The 15,829-nt window shown below is 45.0% G+C and overlaps 2 protein-coding genes across 14 annotated transcripts in view; one reads left to right on the plus strand and one right to left on the minus strand.

Moving 5' to 3' along the window:
• macrod1 (mono-ADP ribosylhydrolase 1) overlaps nucleotides 1–15,829 on the plus strand; it is a 77,133-nt gene that overhangs the window by 36,165 nt on the left and 25,139 nt on the right. The gene's annotated exons all lie outside the window — the stretch shown is intronic.
• flrt1b (fibronectin leucine rich transmembrane protein 1b) overlaps nucleotides 1–15,829 on the minus strand; it is a 33,594-nt gene that overhangs the window by 17,336 nt on the left and 429 nt on the right. Inside the window, exon 1 of one of the 4 annotated variants that reach the window (XM_058063987.1) lies at nucleotides 10,343–11,151. The exons of 2 other annotated variants lie outside the window; for them this stretch is intronic. The gene's annotated coding sequence lies outside the window, so the exon portion shown is untranslated. Of the gene's footprint in view, nucleotides 1–10,342; nucleotides 11,152–15,829 lie in introns of those variants that run through there. One more of the 4 variants, XM_058063983.1, reaches the window with a different exon arrangement.

Below are 15,829 nucleotides of genomic sequence, written 5' to 3' on the forward strand. Positions count from 1 at the left end.
TGTGTGTGTGTGGCTCACGATGACAGACGAAACAAGCGTTTTTAATCCAGTGAGATGTGTTGCTCCTGTGGCTTGCAGGTGGCAGGCTGAGGTGGGATGCTGGAATTTTCCAATTCACCTGAGAAGCTTTGTTAGGTTTCACGCGCCGCTCTTTATCTCCTTATTACTTCCTGTCAGTCTGACTTTCCTTATTATCCGTGAAAGCAGAGGAAAAGAGGGCGAGCGGAGCGAAAGGGAAAGCATTAAAAGAGCATTTCTGGAGCGAGATGTGATGTTTCTGAGCGGCTTAGTGGAAGCAAAGGATGCTCATGGAAATCAGGAGGTAGTTCCTTCTTGGACAGTCATGCTAAAGCAGGGCTGTCCAAAACACTTCCTTAAAACTAAACGGTGAAAAATCTAATTTAACAAAGTCTAAATATTACGTCATGTCATACATTTTACAAGAAGAAACATTTTTCCCAGCGTAAAGTTGAAATATTAAAGACAAAAGACGTGTTGCATGTGATTAGCATGTTGGCCACACAGTCAGGAGATGGGAGGACCTGGGTTGGAATCTCCATTGGCCGTCTCTGTGTGGAGTTTCTCCCAGTGCATGCGTGGCTTTCCCCCCATTCCAAAAACATGTTAGCTTCATTGGCCCCCCCAAATTGTCCATAGAAGAATAGAATCCATTCTATCCGTAGAATCAACTCGTCATATTATTTTAGTAGCATAACGTTTACAAATAAACGATTACAAAAATAGGGCTGTCAAAATGAATCTGTGATGAATGTGATTTCACGATCAATCATCATGATCATGATCAATCATCATTAACATCTATGGCTGAAATATGCCCATTTCTACTGCATTGGATGAATAGAAAGATAAATGAGTATATATATATCTTTTTATGTATTCAGAACTCCTAATGAACCGACGATGCCAATCAAGCTAAAGGCTAGCACTAGCCTAGTCTCCAAATCCATGAGTCTAATATCTCTCTAATATCAATATCTCTTGAATAGTAGAACATTTGACTCCCACTTGAAACCGATATTATGAGCCATGAGGGATTGTGCTCACAGACATCACATAGTCTATTATTAGTAATTAGTGTCTTTTCATCATACCCAAAATGATGCAAACTGTACATCTGAATGAAGCCTTCAGGCACCAGAGCTGCCGCCAAAGAAGCCGTGAGCTTCAGTGTCGCGCCATTTCAACCTCATCAAACTTTTACCTCATCAAACTCGTCAAGAGTTAGGAAGCGAGTGGAAAGAATATCCAATTCATGTTTTTCTTTATCTTCCTGTTTATTCACTCACACACACACACACACACACACACACACACACACATTTGTAAGCCGTTATTGTGATATTGGGATTAGTACCTGAGTGTACCTGAATGCATCCGGTGTGCTTGAATGAAAGAAGTAGAGATGGGACGGAGATACATAAAGTACACGGTGTATACAGCATATGATTGGACTGCAGTGTGTGTTCCGGTCGGAAGGAAGTTCTAAAGCAAACTCTCGGGCTCTGTGATGACGCTCCCATGTGGGGCGTGCTTGTTCGAGTGCGCATGCGTTAATTAGAAAAAAAATGCAATTAATGAAACAAATGAGTTACCGCCGTTAACGCCTTATTTTTGACAGCCGGAATAAAAAAACTGTGAGAAACAAACCAAAACTGAATAAAATGGCAACGCTAGTAGAATAAAGTCCAAATAAAGTTCTGCCATGTTGTGGTCATAAACCCACTTTAAAGAAACATATTGCTGTCAGAACGTCATTAAAAGTCCATCTTCCTCGTCTTGGTTGATGTTTCACTCAGATGAGCATTCAGCTAACAACAACAGGGACTCCAAATTCAGAAAAAGTGCAGCTTTAGCATGAGTGAGCTGCAGCTGGCGTCCGTCCGCACGAGCTTTGGCTGCAGGCGATGCACTCAGACGGCTGCAGCAGATGCGAGCGTTGGGCTCAGCATCCACTTAGACGCGTGTTCCAGCAGGCGAAAACACTCAAGTGGAAAGATCTCGCCCGGCGCCGCCTCCATCCTGGCTTCTTTGTAATTATGAAAGCCTATGACGTCAGGCCATTGGTGTTTGGCAAGTGTGATGCAATCCTGCTAATTGTCTGATGAGCTGCGATCGTTAGTCACACGGCGGCACGCCGTTTACTTCTTATTCTGCCACAGCACATCCTCAAATTGTGCATTTTTGTTTTCAACATATGGATTACACACTCCTCGTCCAAATCCCAGCAGCAGTCAGAAAAGGACAGGAATTCTTAAGGAGCTCCGAAGCAGACATCCCAAATGCAGGAAGAACAAATGGGAGTGAGACATCACGGCAATTTCTTGCAAAGAAGCATTCAGGTGAAATTCAGCCAAAGTTGAAGATCACAGCCTTTAAAAGGCAAAATGTGGATTGGATGTGATTCAGTGTCAGGAATTCCGAGCATCATCATCTCCTGATGGCCAAGGTAGTTGAACACGGTGGGATGGAGAAGCGAGGCCTCTGGCTTGGACGCTTTAGACGGCCATTCCACACTTCTCACCAACATCCTGAGGCTCATGGAGCTGGACATTGAAAGCTGGAAGGAAGTTTTCTTCTCCCTTCTGGACCATCCTGGTCTTCCCCTCATCTAAATCCGACTGGGAACATTTGGGCCTGGATTTACCAAGATGGACATGCGTTCCAGACAGTGAAGCCATCTTCAGCACCTGGTGAAACATTCCCATTGTATTTTGATCAGGAGAGTCCTGTCTATTCATTTTGTGCTGCTTGTTGCTTGAATGTGGTAGCAGCAGACTGGATCCGTTATTTTGTGCTTCATCTGTCACGCTGTGTCGGGATGGCAGATTGGCGTTGGCGTTGGCTAACTTCCGGAGCTGGCTCTTCTTTGGGTGCATGCAAACAATGCAAGCCAACGTGGGTGTAGGACAAAGACCGGCATCTCTTCATGAGCGTGATGTGGCGGGCACCCTGGGATGTAAAAGAACATATAAGCTTGCTTATGAAGCATTTATTATTATAGAGCATGAAGCTCCATGGGATTGACCTCAGCCATGGACTCCAACACACTGGAGATACAGAACCTTGCTTTCCCCCCGGGGGGAGTGGAGGAGCAACATGACCTTTACTGACGTTGACTTGCTCATCCTGGTCACCATGAAAGTCGTCAAGATTGCATTCACGGTGTTTGCTGTTTTGGTTTTTTCACTGAATACAGAAATTAAACTACGACGATGACAAGACGGCAAAATAAGAGAAAGTACACGCAAGGTTACAAAACACGAGGTTCACCTGGACAAATATCATAATCATCAATAATATAATATAATAGCTCTCATAAAAGCATCCATCTCATGCACGCCCCTTCGATCATGGCCTTTTCCTTCACATATTCGTATTCTTTCATGTCAACTTATGATCTTTCTTCCTTACTTACGACTTACAACGTTTCCTTAAATTAGGACTTTATTTGGAAATATGGCCATTATATCTGGACTTTTGGACTTAAACACCGGAATACCACATTCCAACTCCATTGATACAACCTTGGCACGGTCTAAACACCGGAATACAACATTCCAACTCCATTGATACAACCTTGGCACAGTCTAAACCCCGGAATACAACATTCCAACTCCATTGATACAACCTTGGCACGGTCTAAACACCGGAATACAACATTCCAACTCCATTGATACAACCTTGGCACGGTTTAAACCCCGGAATACAACATTCCAACTCCGTTTATAGGTCAGAGAAGTGGAAAGGCATCACAGGGCCCCTTAAGAACAGATATCAGCTTTTGTCTGTGCAACTGTCCACTTCCATGCACAAATGTTAAAGTGCACCTGTGATAGTCGTCAGTGTGGCTTTTTGCTGCATTGAAAGTAGCAGCAGACGAATGTGGTCCATCAACTGCTGGGATTGTATACTCCATATTACTCCATATCTTTAGGGCCAGCGTGCTTTGGTTCAGCCCTCTTCTGAGGAGGGATTCCTTGTTCTTTGGGTGGAAATGAAAGCAGCGCTTGTACAGATCAGGACTAAGCATCTAGGATGATTTGAGAAAAGACGGCATGACTGATGCGTGTGGACGTTAGGGTTATACGTTATCACGATGATAGTCATGCTTTGGAGCTTTAAACAAAATGTCTCTGTGGTTCTTTTCTATTTGTCTGAGAAAAGGGAAGACGTTGGACTTGATGTGAAAGTGAAAGGACACGATGCAGCAAATGGACTGTGAGAGCGCTGATTGCATAACGTGTGACTCGTACGCATCGGCACATTGATCAGCGTCAGGGCCGGCCGGGGCTCAGGGAGCCCCCGTTACTGGGCTTTCACCATTGGCTAACTGCTTGGATAGCGTCTGGAATCTATTCCAAAAGGGTCGACTCTAACCGAGCCAGATGCCAACCCGGTTGATTTGTCTCCTAGGAAATGGAGAATCTGCTCCAGAATGCTGGTACCAGTCCACTTTCCATGCCATGTCAATGCTACCATCGTCACAAGATGGAAAAGATTTCTCCTTCAGAGTGACTGCCGGGCACGAGGCCTGGGAAGATAATCAATAATGAATAATGGAGTGATTGATAATGAATCAATCACACAATCCATGGAAATGAAGTGGCTCGTCAATTTGTTGCCACGTGCATGCGTGCCACGCAGGAAGAGGGTTGACTCCGCATCCCTTTCAGCACCTTGGCCGCTTTGTTCCAGACCGGGACGGCTGCTGGCCTGGTAGGATGCAGACCCCGGATTCAAACACAGCCAAAATCTCTAGAAAGACTACAGCATCTCCCCCCCAAGGGAACACCACTGGGAGCGTTGGCGGACCCTGGACCGCCTTAGCGTGAATGGAAGCTAGCAGGGTCAATACATGATAATACAGTATGCTGTGTATGATAATACAGTATTCTGTATATGATAATACAGTATGCTGTGTATGATAATACAGTATTCTGTATATGATAATACAGTACAGTGTACATGATAATACAGTATGCTGTATATGATAATACAGTATGCTGTATATGATAATACAGTACAGTGTACATGATAATACAGTATGCTGTATATGATAATACAGTATGCTGTATATGATAATACAGTATGCTGTGTATGATAATACAGTATTCTGTATATGATAATACAGTACAGTGTACATGATAATACAGTATGCTGTATATGATAATACAGTACAGTGTACATGATAATACAGTATGGTGTACATGATAATACAGTATTCTGTATATGATAATACAGTACAGTGTACATGATAATACAGTACAGTGTACATGATAATACAGTATGCTGTATATGATAATACAGTATTCTGTATATGATAATACAGTATTCTGTATATGATAATACAGTATGCTATATATGATAATACAGTACGGTGTACATGATAATACAGTATGCTGTATATGATAATACAGTACGGTGTACATGATAATACAGTATGCTGTATATGATAATACAGTATTCTGTATATGATAATACAGTATGCTATATATGATAATACAGTATGCTGTATATGATAATACAGTACAGTGTACATGATAATACAGTATGGTGTATATGATAATACAGTACGGTGTATATGATAATACAGTATGGTGTATATGATAATACAGTATGGTGTATATGATAATACAGTACAGTGTACATGATAATACAGTATGCTGTATATGATAATACAGTACGGTGTATATGATAATACAGTACGGTGTACATGATAATACAGTATGGTGTACATGATAATACAGTATGCTGTATATGATAATACAGTACGGTGTATATGATAATACAGTACGGTGTACATGATAATACAGTATGGTGTACATGATAATACAGTATGCTGTATATGATAATACAGTACGGTGTATATGATAATACAGTACGGTGTACATGATAATACAGTATGCTGTATATGATAATACAGTACGGTGTACATGATAATACAGTATGCTGTATATGATAATACAGTACGGTGTACATAATACAGTATGCTGTATATGATAATACAGTACGGTGTATATGATAATACAGTACGGTGTACATGATAATACAGTACGGTGTATATGATAATACAGTATGCTGTATATGATAATACAGTATGCTGTATATGATAATACAGTACGGTGTATATGATAATACAGTACGGTGTACATGATAATACAGTATGGTGTACCCGTACCAAGCCCCATGTGGAGTATGACTTCATGCTTCCCCCCCCATTGGTTTCTTTTGCGTCCAAAAGAAAGCCAAAGAATGAGGGATCAATAAGAAGCGCGTCCAATAGGATGGCCGGGTAAAAGGGCGGTGTGGATCCACTGATGCAGCGTGTGGACGTGTCTGTGGACGTGTCTGTGGACGTGTCTGTGGATGTGTCTGTGGACGTGTCTGTGGACATGTCTGTGGACGTGTCTGTGGACGTGTCTGTGGACGTGTCTGTGGACGTGTCTGTGGACGTGTCTATGGACGTGTCTGTGGACGTGTCTGTGGACATGCTTGGAGACTCATTGTGCTCTTTCCTAGCGGAAGAGTTGACAGCCTGCAGTAGCGCCAGCATCGATACGCCTGAAGAAGGTGCTCGGTCCTGCTTCCACGCCGATCAATAATTCACACGAGCAGTGAAATATTCATGTTGAATGTCATGGCTTTAGGCGTGCACACAAAGCTGACAGTCTTTGAAAAGGACGCAACTCACGCTCGGCCCGCGCATTCCCACACGCCACTGAAGGTTTTGGGAGGTGAGGTTTTATTTGGCAAAATAACAGAGGTGGATTTATGAGATGAGAAGGTCAGATAGCAGACGTTTGAAGCAACACGTCCTCTGGACACCATGTGGCGTTTCTGCCGCTGACCTACGACCTCCATCTCAACATGGGAAGGAAACTCCACCACCAGGTCAAAGTGCCATCTCGTAGAGAGGAAACGCCTCACTTTTACCTCTTTATGTCTTTTTTCTTTTTTACTGTGTAACGATCTTACCCTCTTCTAGAGGTAACGAAGCCGCAAGGCAAACAAGAAGGTGAGGGGGTGAGGGGGGGGGTGGATATGAGCTGGAAGAAACACAAACAAGGAGGAAAATGCTGGTTTGCCTCCACAACAAACCAAAGCCACCGTCGGCCCCTCCCAGCCCAACTAACTCAACTTCCCGCCCGCCAATCCCAAAAGCGTCCCCAAAGTTATTGTTTAAGCCTGAGATGAAAGCCGCAGTTCCCCTCACCCACCTGGCGAAGATCCTGAGGTCCGGTACCTCACGGCAAAGTCCAATCCACTCAATTCCACCAGCTGGTTGCTCGACAGGTTGGGCCTCGTGGCTCCAACGCCGGCTCTCGGGATCGCAGGTCGGCCTGTGACGTCACTACCTATTCCCCACCCCTGGCACGCCGGACCGGTCTTGTTAAATACACGCCTGGAGAGGGCGTGCCTTCTCCCCCCACCATAGCCCCTTCCTGATGGGGATGATGATGGTGATGATGATGATGGTGATAGTAAAGATGAAATGTATACCGTATGTACATATATAATGTTCCCGTACGCATAAGTCATGCCAGTAGTTTTCTTCCAGCTGAGCCTTGAAGATAGCGACACGCTTCCGGACCCCACTAACTCTGCTGATGGACTTCTGAGGCCATTCCAACTGGCGTGGCTTTTTTACAAAATCCCACCAAACTTTGATGGCAAGCGGCTTTTCTTTGCCTTTTCATGCGTCTGTTGCAATCCTCTGCTCTCCCCTCTCGTGTCCTGCTGATGGACAAATACGCAAAAGTGTCTTTTGAAAGACATTTGAGTAACATTGAGCCAGACTGGCCGGCTAAAGAGCCTTTTCAACAAGATGAACTTGTGGAGGATGCGGCCCGCTCTCACGTCCTGATAGCCATCACGTCAACATCTGCCTGATAGGATGAGCAGGCTGGCTGCCATATCACGTCCACCAAGGTGAGCCGGCCCAGACGGACCACGAGGTGCTTGACAGCGGAGGAGAGATTGAGAGATCATAGATATATGGAATACATGGACGGTGATGGTGTGTTTCCATCATGTGACAGCAATATAGGAACGTAAACACAAATCACCGAAGACTCGATACGTCAGCAGTCCTGACAACAAAACCGACCATACATGCTCCAATTAACGCGTTGATTCCTACACGGTCGTCACTTTAATGCTTCCATGCAATTTCCATGACGTAGGATTTAATATACCAAATATTTTGGTAGGTAGGGCATAGAACTGCTTAGGACTTTCTAAATACGCTTTTAACCATTCTTTGGTTACATCACATTGCTCTATTGCTACACACATGGCCGCCGCTAGCAGAGCAAGGTTTTAATAGCGGTCTTCATCGGTGGAGTACTGTAGGTGTGTCTCATTATGCACATTAATTAGCAGCCTCTTTGTATCTCTTTGTTTATCTTTAGAACACAGAGAAAAGACAAAGGTGTGTTCATGTCTCACATCAGGATTGGGGATGATGGGCAACATCCCAAAAAAGTGCACGTTTCCTGTAAACGTATCAAATTCTACTGAGCCTGTCCAATGCGGCATTGCTAGCTTATTATATATAGCTTATATATTATACAATGCACGGCATCTTTATGTCTGCCAATCTAATACCTTCCCTTCGGGATGCCCTTTTTCCATCACACTCACTTATTAGCAAGACATGGACCTCATATAAGAAAATAGATGGATGGACCTCGTATATACCCCCCCCCCCCCCCCCCCAGCTACCTAATTGCTCCCTAATTCAACAGTCCAATAGTGCAAAGGCTGCTTAACGTCCTCAGCTGGTACAACGCATTCTTAGCAGACAGTTGGGGAACACACACACACCCACACACACCCACACACACCCACACACACCAGGAACCAGACTGGTGGTCAGGTTTCTTCTTGTCAAATACCTGCTAAAGGTTTTTGACAATAAAAGAGACCACTCATGAGACCACTACACTACATTAATATTGTTCACATTTACACCCAGTTCACAAGACCACTACACTACATTATCATTGTTCACATTTACACCCAGTTCACAAGACCACTACACTACATTATCATTGTTCACATTTACACCCAGTTCACAAGACCACTACACTACATTATCATTGTTCACATTTACACCCAGTTCACAAGACCACTACACTACATTATCATTGTTCACATTTACACCCAGTTCACAAGACCACTACACTACATTATCATTGTTCACATTTACACCCAGTTCACAAGACCACTACACTACATTATCATTGTTCACAAGACCACTACACTACATTATCATTGTTCACATTTACACCCAGTTCACAAGACCACTACACTACATTATCATTGTTCACATTTACACCCAGTTCACAAGACCACTACACTACATTATCATTGTTCACAAGACCACTACACTACATTATCATTGTTCACATTTACACCCAACTCACAAGACCACTACACTACATTATCATTGTTCACATTTACACCCAACTCATGACTAAAGGATGTAAGACTGATTGGAATACGAGTGTAGCGGACCAGAGGACGCGCACCAGCAGAGTAAACGCATCCGAAGCTATGCTATGGTGTGAAGATGTGCTATCCTTCCAAAGGTGGCTCTTCTTCTCCATCATTGCTGATGATTATGTAAGCAGCCTCTCTGTTGCTGTTGGACGGCTGAATAAAAGGAGGAGGAAGAGTGTCTGCTGCCTTCTCCTCTTCTTCATTTTCGCTCCTGCGCCGCACGACTTGTCCTGGATTCCCGCTTCCTCCCTCCCTCCCTTCCTCCCTCGCTCCCTCGCTCGCTCGGACATTACACTTTAATCTCATGTTTGTGTGCTGCTTTCTCCCTCAAAACCTAACCTCTCTTTTCTGATCAGTCCACCACTCCATCCATCCTTTCTTCCCTAATCCCACGTCCCGTGCAGCCTTTGGACCTCGGAACGTCAATCTAATCTGCAGCCACACGACGACCGCTAATCCTTTTGCTTGTGCGGCGGAGTGCGTGGGTAAGAGACTTTAGGGCTTGTCCACAGGGAGACACGTCTTCACACTCAAACGCCACGCAAACAAGCACTCGCTCTAATCTTCAAGTTGTCCAACATCAGCCAACGGAAGAGGAATAAGGAATGGGAATGCTGCCCTGTGCCGACATCCTACCTTTCCTGCTCTTCCTTTGGCTCCAGGGTCAAAGCATCCCGCAACTTAGCGTATGCTTCTCCCGCTTCCTACGAGCACAGCAGCGGAGATGCTGACCGTGTCGTGGAGGGTACCCCCCCCCCCCCCCACACACACTCGAGCACACCGTGCCGCTAAGGCGAGAGCAGAGAGGCGCACTAACCTGGGAGACAGTCTTTTCCCTGCCACGCTCCACTTGAGTCCACTTGGCTGCCTCAAGTCCACAACAGCGTCTTGTCATTGCCCACAAACCACCGTGCACCGTGATCTTACTCCTCCTCCTCCTCCTCCTCCTCAATGGGGCGCAGTGTCCCTCCCTGCTGGAGCGCAAACTATTGCCAAAATGTGCGTCTTTTGTTCTACTCAGGCATTGGTAGCTCCTACGTGGGGTCCTTGTGGATTGTTGAACAAGGCAAATGCGTTTAGGAGCAACTTTGGACATCTTCAACACCTCCTCTTTGTCCTCCTCCTCCTCCTCCCCAACTTGTGTGTGTGTGTGTTCTTGTCTTTCCACTTCCCACCTTTCTTGTGGGGGCATTCTTCCTTTTAGGGACATTTTGGATGGACAAGCAGCATTTCCACATTGTCCCACAATCTCCTGTGTCATTTATTCATCTTTTCATGGCACGCCTGAAAAGCCTGCAGACGAGTTAGCGCCCTGCCGCCGTTCTCTTTACGCACTAAGTACGCTCTTGGCACGCAAGTTCTCACCAAAATGCTGCACTTTGGGACCAAATGATGATTTGCAGCCATCAGGTGTGACTTAGACATGACATCACCCGTCTTCCACCGCTGAGGGAGGCTGCTTATCTCGTTCCGTGGATTCTATGACTTTCCACTTACATATTTGCTTTTTACTTTGCTGACGTTTCATGATCACATGGTCAGCCTCCAAAGATCACCATCTCCATCCATCCATTTTCTACGGCTTATCCTCACTGGAGTGGACTATGGACAATTGGGGGGGGGGGGCAATCAAGCCAGCATGCCTTGAGCCTGGACTCAGCCTTTGGTCGTATTTGTTGAGGTCAGAAAAGTGTTAGTATTTGAGTCAAATTTCATCCCCCCTCTTCCGTGAAAAAAATAAGTACATAGAAGTACAAATCATAATAATTAGGGATACATTGACCAATGTTTTTTTCATAAATCTACCAATGAACATTTAAGGACAAATAATAATAATAACATCCATAACCTGATGGATGGCTGAACCAAGAACTACTGAAATATTGTAGGTTGGTCCAAGCTGCTGTTCCACGTGTCAGCTATAGAGGGCAGTCAGGTTCAGCATGCTGGTTAGAGCAAAAGGCTACAATAAGAGATGGAGGAAGTGTTGGGGGGGTTCGTGCAAATTTCCCCACTGAGGGGCGAATAAAGGCATCTTATCTTATGCCGTGACCAGAGTCAGCCTGCAAGACAGGAAGTGCTGGACGCTGTTGTTCCAATAAAAGGCCAACTGAATACAGCCATCCTGACGTGTGTGTGTGTGTGTGTGTGTGTGTGTGTGTGTGTGTGTGTGTTATAGGGCTGTCAAAGTTAACGCGTAAACGGAAGTTCCCTTTAATAGTGGCAAATTTTTTGATGCGCGATTAACGTGTACTCCTCCTGCCCCCACCGTAGTTTGGTTGAAGCACGGCAACTGAGCTGGAACAAATATTGATGGCAAATGGAGAAAGAAAAGAGTATTTAGATTGGTAAAGTTAGCTTCAAGTTAACCCCGGCAGATGGCTCTTGTAGCAAGACCAAAGTTATTTGGATCTACTGTCGCTGTGTTGGACTTATCACGGATTCCATGGCCTGCCAGAGACTGGAGCAGTGCAGCTAATGTTTTTATGGTCATATTCAGTGCTACCTTGGCATGACCACTGCTTTTCACATTTTGACTTCTGGTGATTTTGGCATTGAACTGCCAGCTGCTATTGACGGGCTGTCAATGTGATGACCATGGCTGAAGTCCAGTGTCTTGCTAGCATTAGCCATTTAGCATGGAACTACCACCATAATGCACATTAGCACTCCAAATCTTACCTTTATGCCTTCCCACTTAGCATCGGCGTTTGGGAGCAAGTATGAGGGGAAAGATAAAGGGGCAAATACATCCTAATACATCCTAATACATCCTAATACATCCTAATACATCCTAATACATCCTAATACATCCATACAGCCCTCTGGGAACATAGATGCTGTGTTCAATGACCATCGAATAATCGTACTAAACATTCAAAAACTGTGGAAATATTGTGGAGTATTGTAATAAAATAATATTTACTGTAATATAATGATGAATTTCTATGTATTTTAATGTGTTTTGAAAGAGAAATTTAATGTCATTGAGTTTGCAATTTGTATGAAATGTTTTATGACTGTTAGCCTGTTTAGTTATTTTCATTTGTACATTTCATGAAGGAAAGGCGCATTGTGGCAAATCCTTAGTAATAATCCTTTCTGAATGTTCCTAAATAGGCTTTTTTAGTCACATTTAGAATTCAAAACCAGTATCATAAACAAACAAATCTTATTTTGAGCTGACACAAATAAACAAAAACACGTTTGTGTCAGAGTGAGAGATCTCACTCGCTCACTTTTTCTGTTTGCTGAACGTCTAAGAGCTAATATGCTAATAATAAAGAAAAATAGTAATACAAAAATATGCTTGCTGTACTTGACTGTACTGTTTTAAATCATGGCCCATCTTGTGTACAGGACATATGCCTAAGCTGCCAATATGCCTTTTCTTTCTTGTGCCCCTCATTTTATGCATTCTGAACATTCTGGCGGGTCCTCCCTTCACCCCCCCAGACTGAGCGGGTGTGTCGTCTTACATTTATAGGGCTCTAGGAGCTCTGGTCCAGGTTGACCGGGTCGCCATGCTCCACAGAGTCCGGCATCACGCTGGCTGTTAGTCTGACAAGTACTGCTACACTTTGCCGCTTTGGGGTTGAGTTGACGTGAAATGGGTGGATGGTGGATTTCAAGCCTTATGGGACGAGCACGTGCCCGAGCCAAAGTAAGACTCGTGCACTCAGTGACATGGCGCCGCAGTGGTGGGACGTCATCGGCAGGATCGCTCCTCATTGGCTCATCCGGGCTGGGATCTTGATGTTTTTCTTCAGCCCCTTTGGGTTTTGTGTAAACAACAACAGCCCTCTGGCCAGGCCAGGGTGGGATCGACAGCCCAGCCCCACCCGCCAAGCAGTCCAAGCAAAGGCGAAATGTGCTATTTCATAGGTTTAGTGTTGCACTGTCACGATAAGAAGGGCGGTGCATGGCGCGTTACTTTACTTTCTATTTTCACATCCCAACCTCTTACGAAAAAGCCCACATTAAACAGTGCTGCTAATTGGCGTTTGAAATCAGTTCTTTCATTTGGTTTTGCACTTCCCCTAATGGAAAGGATGGCAGTCATATTCCTCCAGGAACTATTAGTGGGGCTGCTAGATGACTGGAATTTATGGTCGAGTTATCCCTCATGGTATCAGCTTAATGGTCCTGCAAAGGCAATTATTTTCTTAAGTAAAATTGGGTTCAATCATGTTTGTGGCCCCGAATTCCTCGTAAAAACACTCCGACTGTTTGCACTAATGATTTCTAACTGACTCTCTGTGATGTTTCTGTAACGGGCCGAACGTGGAAGTAGAAGAACAAGAGGGAGCGGTTCCATCGATGCTTTGTTCGTTTGGAGGTTATGCCAAAAACCAATCCTAAAACAATCCCAAACAGCCAGTGGACGGTCAAATTTGGGACGACGTGGAGGAGCGTGCTCGCCATATGGAAGGCTCTCCTGGTATGTACAGGATGTGCAGCCCGTACGCAGCGTGCGGCACTTGCAAGGCAACAGCGCCCAGATCAACGATCCATCCCGGCGTTCACTTGCTCTAAAGTGCTGCAGGGGTTTGAAAGCGACATAAGCCGAGCCGTACCATCTTGCGTCACTCATATTCGTAAAACGCCACAAAACGCAAAGGCGGGGTATTTCCCCGCAGGAAGACTGCTACAAGATCACAAGGCTGACAGTTCACCGCCCACTGAGTCTGGTTTTGGGCTGAGGCGGGACAAAAAGCACTATGAGCTCAGACTCGGGCAGCTAGCACAATGCGTACGACACGAAAAATGTATCGGAGTAATCCCTCCTGCATCCTGGTGAATTGCTTCCGCTGCTGCCAGAAGTGATTTTTCACAAGGTAGGATTCGCTTTTTGTAAACAGAATATTTTCATAGTTACATCATAGAACATGTGGAATGACCTTTTTAACATCATCAGAGCCCTCTAGACATGAAATAGCACCCCTATAGTGACGTCTACACTCATATTAGCCAACATAGTCGACATAAACAAGGAAAAGATGAGATATTTGACATTAATAAGATAACGCAGACTCACGCATTAGGAGTTCCTTGTTGTTTTTTCCTGGACAGCCTACTTCCTGCGGTGGCTATTATCTTATCAGCGGATTGTAACGATGGCCTTACACTTCTCTTAGCCAACATAGAAGAGTCAATAAGCCTCTTCCTGCTGGTCAGAGCGACAGACGTGTGCACGAGGCCAACTATCAAGGCCGGCAAAATGTTCCGTCCCAGTCCTCGTGCCCGGGAGACGTTTGATTCTGAACAGGAAATCTCATCATGCTTTAATCCCGTGACATTTCTAATATTTATCCATCCATCCATTTTTCATGCCGGGTGGCGGGGGCATGCTGGAGCCTATCCCAGCTGACTTGGGGCGAGAGGTGGCGTACACCCTGGCCTGGTGGCCAGCCAATGGCAGGGCTCATGTGGACTAACATTTCTATGGACAGTTGAGATTCTCCACTCAACCTAACCGAACGTGCACGGGAGGAGATGGAAGCCCAGATCTTCCACATCTCCTGACCACTGGACCAGCCGGGAAAGTCCTATTTATTCATGATGAAGGTTTGGAATCATTTGGACACAAAGTAAAAGGAAAGAAAGGCTTTGGCACAGTCCATACGTTCATACGTTCATACGTCCATACGTTCATACGTTCATACGTTCATACGTTCATACGTCCATACGTTCATACGTTCATACGTTCATACGTCCATACGTCCATACGTTCATACGTTCATACGTCCATACGTTCATACGTCCATACGTTCATACGTTCATACGTTCATACGTTCATACGTTCATACGTTCATACGTTCATACGTCCATACGTTCATACGTTCATACGTTCATACGTCCATACGTTCATACGTTCATACGTTCATACGTTCATACGTTCATACGTCCATACGTTCATACGTTCATACGTTCATACGTTCATACGTTCCGTGAAGTGGTCACGTAGCAAATACGCTGAATGACTGCCTCAGATCAGCTCCTCACTTTTAGGGGCAAAATAGAAGCCCGCTTTGCCCTGCGATTGGCTGGCCACCAGTCCAGGGTGTTCCTCTTGCCTCTTGCCCAAACCTTAGCATACCCCTGCTATCCTAATGAGGATAAGCTGGGTGGATGGATACATGGATGGATGGAAGGATGGGTGGGTGGGTGGATGGATGGAGAAGCCCGCTGCGCATGGTCCCACCAAAAAGTAGATGAGCTTGCCGTCTGCTTTCTCCGTGTCTCACGCACACACTCAGTGATGGGCAATGGGGGGGTGGGGGTGGGGGCGGAAGTAAGAATA

Source organism: Doryrhamphus excisus, chromosome 23 (genome assembly GCF_030265055.1).
Source record: "Doryrhamphus excisus isolate RoL2022-K1 chromosome 23, RoL_Dexc_1.0, whole genome shotgun sequence".
NCBI classification, from domain to species: Eukaryota; Metazoa; Chordata; class Actinopteri; order Syngnathiformes; family Syngnathidae; genus Doryrhamphus; species Doryrhamphus excisus.